This window comes from Fukomys damarensis, unplaced genomic scaffold (genome assembly GCF_012274545.1).
Source record: "Fukomys damarensis isolate Sample0158 unplaced genomic scaffold, DMR_v1.0_HiC HiC_scaffold_34, whole genome shotgun sequence".
NCBI lineage: Eukaryota > Metazoa > Chordata > Mammalia > Rodentia > Bathyergidae > Fukomys > Fukomys damarensis.
Window position 1 is genome coordinate 10,864,746 of NW_022900946.1, and position 5,739 is coordinate 10,870,484.

Sequence of the window (5,739 nt, forward strand, 5' to 3'; positions counted from 1 at the left end):
GGAGCCGCGCGCGCCGCCGGTGGATGGGGGCGGCGTGGGGGGGCTTCCTCGAAACCCTCGCCAAATATAGTCGCGGATGGGGCATTCCTAGAAATGCGGGGCGACGTCAGCCTCGGCCCGCGGGGGCAGAACCCGGGGTTCTCCAAATTGGGGAGTCGGGGAGGGGCGAGGCTCCCCACTTCCAGTCCCCCCTTTGCCCGGGAGGGAGGCGAAACTAGGCTTCCCTCCGGTGGAGGGGGGCGGGATTGCCCCAAAAGTGCTCGCTGAGGGTCCCTGAGCCGGGGGCGCAGAGGTGCCCGGAGCTGGAAGCCTTCACGTAAGATCCAGTCCCGCCCTCTGACCTGCCCTTCTCTCGGTCGGGCCGGCGCTTTTACCCTGCCCGGGGGCGGCACCCCCACCCGACGAACGTGGGAATGGCACCGTGCCAGGCTGGTCTCCGCCTCTTCCACCCACCCCTGGGGAAGGGACGCTGACCTGCTCTGGGGGGACTGCAGTCCCCTGAAAGCTCTAGAGCTGCAGTGACACGGACACTGTTCTCAAGAACTCCCCCAAATACCAACCCACCTTCAGGCCAAAAACTAAAGTTGTGCTTCCTCCTCTCCAAGCCAATGTCACTTTGTTGCTGCACCCACAGTCCCGGGTTCTGGGAGATGCGCTGGGAATTGGGGGCGGGAGGATCAGGAGGGCCCACGCTCCACCAGGCGAAGGGACTAAGAAAAAGGAAGAACCTTAGGCTGGGACATCCCCACCCCCTGCGGTACTTTTGATTTCAGCGGCAAGTGGGAGCTCCCCACCCCCACCCCAGCTCAGCCGGCCTCCTGAAACCTGGCCCACCCCATCCTTACCCAGGGACACCCCCTCCCGCATTGCAGAAGAGGCCTCTCTTTCCCAAAGAGGATCCGAATAACCTAGACAGGATCTGTCCGTCTCCACCGCCCAGCCTCTCTGCGTGAAAACGTGACCGGACTGAGCCTCCCAGGATCATAAAAAATGTATTTGCTGTCCTCTGTTGGCCAACGGGTGTCACACTCAGAAAACACCTCACCCAGTCAGGCAGCTCCTAATGCCCCAGGGGCAGCGCACAGGCCCCCAGAAGGTGTGGGCCAGGCAGCCCCTCCTCTCCCTCTGCGCCCCCCCTGCTGTTGTGATGGCCTCAGCCTGTGCCCAGAAGTGAGTCGATGGTTCTGTGGACCATGTCCTCCCTGGAGAAGTCTGAGAGGCAAGGCAGGGTGGGGATGTCAGGGTTCACACTGTGCTGAGTATGCTGGGACCCTGGGACCCCAAGGGATGTCTTCTTGGGGTCCGTTTGGAGCTGGTGATTGGCAAAAGGCAGATAGGCCAGACCTCTCCTGAGGCAAAGGGTCAGTGGCTGACAGTAACTGTCTCCGTTTCTCGGTGTTATTTTACTGGTAGCCCTCTTTCCAGATGAGAAGACCTAGGCCCAGCCATCAGTTGTTCATGGATCTAATGTGTGCCTTCCCTGTTTGTGCCAGGCCCAGAACTGACCTGGGGCCATGGTGACAGATGGGACATGCCCTTGCCCTCAAGGAACCTGTCTCTGGGGCAGAGACCCAAGTCAAGAGGTGATTGCTGTGTTGCTTTTGTAGTCCAAGGCACAGGCTTGGGAGCCATTGGTTTGGGCCTGGCCCTGCAGGAAACTGTGGCTGGACTGCGGACAACCTGCTCCCTCGTGTACAGTCCCCATGAGGCTGCGGCATGCTCATTGGGCAAGTTAGTGAATTAGCACAATCCTGTCTCAAACTAAAAAAAAGGGGATGCAGCCAGGTGTGGTGGCACAACCTGTAATCCCAGTGCTCTGGAGACTTTGGCAGGAGGATCGCTGTGAGTTCGAGATCAGCCTGGGCTACATAGTGAGTTCCAGGTCAATCTCAACTACATAGCGAGACCCTGTCTCAAAAAAACCAAAAAAAAGGGGGGGGTCTCAACTCAATGCAAAGGCCTGGTTCAATCCCCGGCAACAACAAACAAACAAACAAACAGCACTTCTAAAGCAGGCTTAGAAAAATTATTGTGCAATAGATCGTAAATGTTTACACAGAACAGATGTAAGCTTGAAAACACAGCCGCAAATATTTTGCAGTGCAGCTATGCTGGGTATGGGATGGGTGGGAGGTACAGGAAGCGGATCCTGTCCTCCCCTCAAGACCCTGGCATACGTGTGAAGTGGCATGATGACCCTCAGCCCCATCAGGAGGCTGGGACCACCACTGTGGCATCTGTGGAAGATACCATTAAGAATCTGATCTAGGGCCAGGGATTTAAACTCAGTGGTTCTGTCGCCTGCCTCGCAAGCAAAAGGTCCCGAGTTCAATCCCCGCACCAAAAAAGTAAAAGAAAAAGAATCTAATCTAAAAAATATTTTCTGAATACAAGGTATAGGCCAAGAGGACCTCTCCAATTAGGTCTGGGGTCTCCTGAAAACCAGAGGTCCCCTCCTGACCCTTGATAGGGCCAAGGAGAAAGCCCATCATGTGCCCCTGCCCTCCTGCTGGGGTGGTGCTTGTCACCCTGGTAAGGAGCAGTGGACATCTGGGTCAGGGGCAGCAAAGGGAACCTGCACTCGCCTCTGTGCAGGCCCTTGGGACGAGTGATGTCAGGGATCAGAGCTGTCTGCCCTCATGGCCCTTCGTGAACCTTCAGCCCTGCCTTGCCTTGCCTTATTTTCCTTATGCCACACTGGGGATGGAAACCAGGGCCTTTGCACTGAGCCGCATCCCCAGCCCTTTTATAAAAGTTTTTATTTTGAGACAGGGACTCACTATATCGCTAAGTTCTCCAGGCTGGACTCAAACTTTCGATCCTCCTGCCTTGGTCTCCCAGAGTGCTGAGACTGCAGGTGTGTGTACCAGCTTACCCGACTTCTGCTTTTTCTTTGTGAAATAAAGACACAGAACAAGAGCCAGGGATGTAGCTCAGTGGTGCCACGTCTGCCCAGTAAGCACAAGGTCCTATGTTCCATCCACAGTACTTAAACAAAACAAAACAGAACAAGTCGGCTGCCTGATGCTTCTGTTCTGCCTGGGCGACATTTGGGACAAGCCTTGACACAGCCAAAGTTTCATGGACGGCTGCTCACAGTGTTCCACATTATACATACCAGAGTCCACAGAGTCAGGAAATCACCCACGAAGCAGGAACTGTCCTTTCCCCCATCTGACAGATGTGAAGACTGAGGCCATGGTGCTGAGGTAACCCTCAATCAGGAAATTGCTAGAAAGGTGGTGGAAAGCACCCCACGACTTCCTTGAAGGGCCTTCGGGAGGAGCACCCGGTACTCCTCGTGATTACTCTTGTGTTAGGATGTGGAGCTCCGTGGCACAGGCTGACAGCTTCCCGAGGTGGAGAAGGCAGGCAGGATTGCCACCCTTGGTGGAGAGAGGAAGCTGCTAGCACAGTCCCCTCTGGGCTTCCGTATTTCTGGTCAGACTCCTCCTTGTGTTCACCTCTCAGGTCAGCCCAGAGCACCTCCTGCCACCTGTCAGCTGAGCTGCAAGCTCACCCACGCATGGGGACAGCTGAGTCCCCTTTCTGCTTTCTGTCTTCTTCTCGCTATGCTGTATCCATTTGTTACCCTCTGCTGTTCATCTGTGAATGCCAGTAGGGCTCACGAAAGACATATCAGAAAATGGGAAAAGGGATAGAAGATACTAGAAGAGAGGGAGTGAGAGGTAACAATAGGATGTTAAAAGGATTCAGCTGCAGGACACCTGCTGCGTGATTTATGGGCCTGGCATATAATAAGTGCTCAAGAAATCAACTGTAGCAATTATCATTAGCAATTAAGTGTGAAGATGATAGGCGTGCCTGTATGCACCGCGAATAGATTTATAAGTGCAAGGGCTTCTCAGTTCTTTCCTTTGAAATGTGGTAGCGCATGGTACCAAAAGGCTGAGGCAGGAAGCTGGGAAGCTGAGGTAAGAGGACCACACATTCCAGCCCAGCCCGGGGAACTCAGCAAGACCCTGTCTAAATAAATAAAATGAAACAAAGGCTGCAATCTCCAATACCAAAAAAATGTGGTGAGTTGTTCCTGGTATCCACCCTCTCCCCCAGACCGAAGCCAGAGTGGCAGAGGCACTGGCATCTGACTGGGCCGGCGTGGCCTGGCTCACCTGTCCCTGGTCGCCCAGGGCTGCAGAGCTGACTTTTCAGGAGTTTCGAGTGGGTGGCCCAAGGGAGCCAAGGATCTTGGAGAATACTAGAAGCCTGGCCAGAGTGGAAATAAAAAATCTGATCGATTTCCTTGTGCGCACTGACCCACTTTCTGGGACCCGCATGACCACAGCTCCTAGACCAGCGCCGGTTGAAAAAAAATGAACGCCGTGGGGTGTGGAGTTTTTGCCCAGAGGTTGCACTTGGCAGCCCACAGGCCGTGTGGAGCATGAAACAGATGTGTTTCATTTGCCCCACGGAGCATCTGAAATAATAATAAATTGGATTCAGTGGCCAATGTTATGAAGTCAGGAAATTAAAAAATCCGGATTTCTGGCTTTTCTTTAAAAAAAAAAAAAAAAGTCATACGACCAAAAGATTTACCAGCACAGTCTTCGTTCTCATTGGCGAATGTCTGATGGGGCAGAGATGACAGTCAGGAGAGGTTGCTGCTGTAAAAAGTAGCCCCCAGCTGTCGGCCGCTGAACACCATGGGTGCAACTTCATTTCTTGTTCAAGTTGAAGTCCAAGGAAATGGGGTCAGGTTGCTGCAAACAGAGTTTAACTGGGGGGTATCTTAGTCTATCCACCACCTGTCAAAGGAAGATGTGGGCTTCTATTTTTGACTTTGTTTCAATAATTGTTATAGATTTTACATCCAGGGAGGCCTCAGGTTTGCTAGTGCTTTTTATTTTTTTAACTCACAGCAAAACAGTCAGCTACACGCACCTGGCTCCGCAGAGCAGGACCCAGGCAAGAGGAGCACAGCATCATGGGAAATGCTTCCCCTGCCAGGGCCTGAGGATCTGCTGAGCAAAACTCCAGATGATGTGATATAAACAGTGTCTGTTGCTTCCAGGGCCCGGCCATGGTATTGTCTCAAGTGCTACTCACACCTGAACAGTGCTTCTAGTTTTGAAATGTGGTTCTCAGTTCACCAACTTATACAGACCACTGGCTCCCTCAGTAAGAGACCGAATTATTATTATTCGAATTATTATTCTTTAGTGTTGATTTTCTAAGCATGTGATGTCAGCCAAGGTGGGAGCAGCCAGGGTGGTGTGGGCAAGCGGCTTCCCCTGGAGGGGCCGGTGCTGGGGACCCGGGTACCCCAGCTGGAGGTCTCCACTTATCAACAGCCTGATGTGCAGGGTGCCTTGACACGGAGGTGGGGAATGGTCACATCCCAAGAAATCATAACCAGTGTACAGATATCCGTGTGTTATCTCTCGATAGATGTGTTTATTATTTTTTTAGAAGAAAGGAACTAAGGTTAATGTTAAAAGAGACTAGATCCCGCTGTAAGTGTTCCAGATGCCTACTGACCACACCAAAGTGAGCAGTCATTTCCAAAAGGACCCACGGAGGTGATGGGTATGTTTATGACCTTAATTATGGCCATGGTATCCAGGGTGTAAGCTTTCATCCATTATATTTTAAAATACCCCCCACTTTTGGTACCGGAATCAAACTGGGACCTTTGCTTGCAAGGCTTGCAGCAGAACCACTGAGCTAAATACCTGGCCCCAAACACTCTTTTTTTTTTTTTTTTTCAGTTTGGAACAG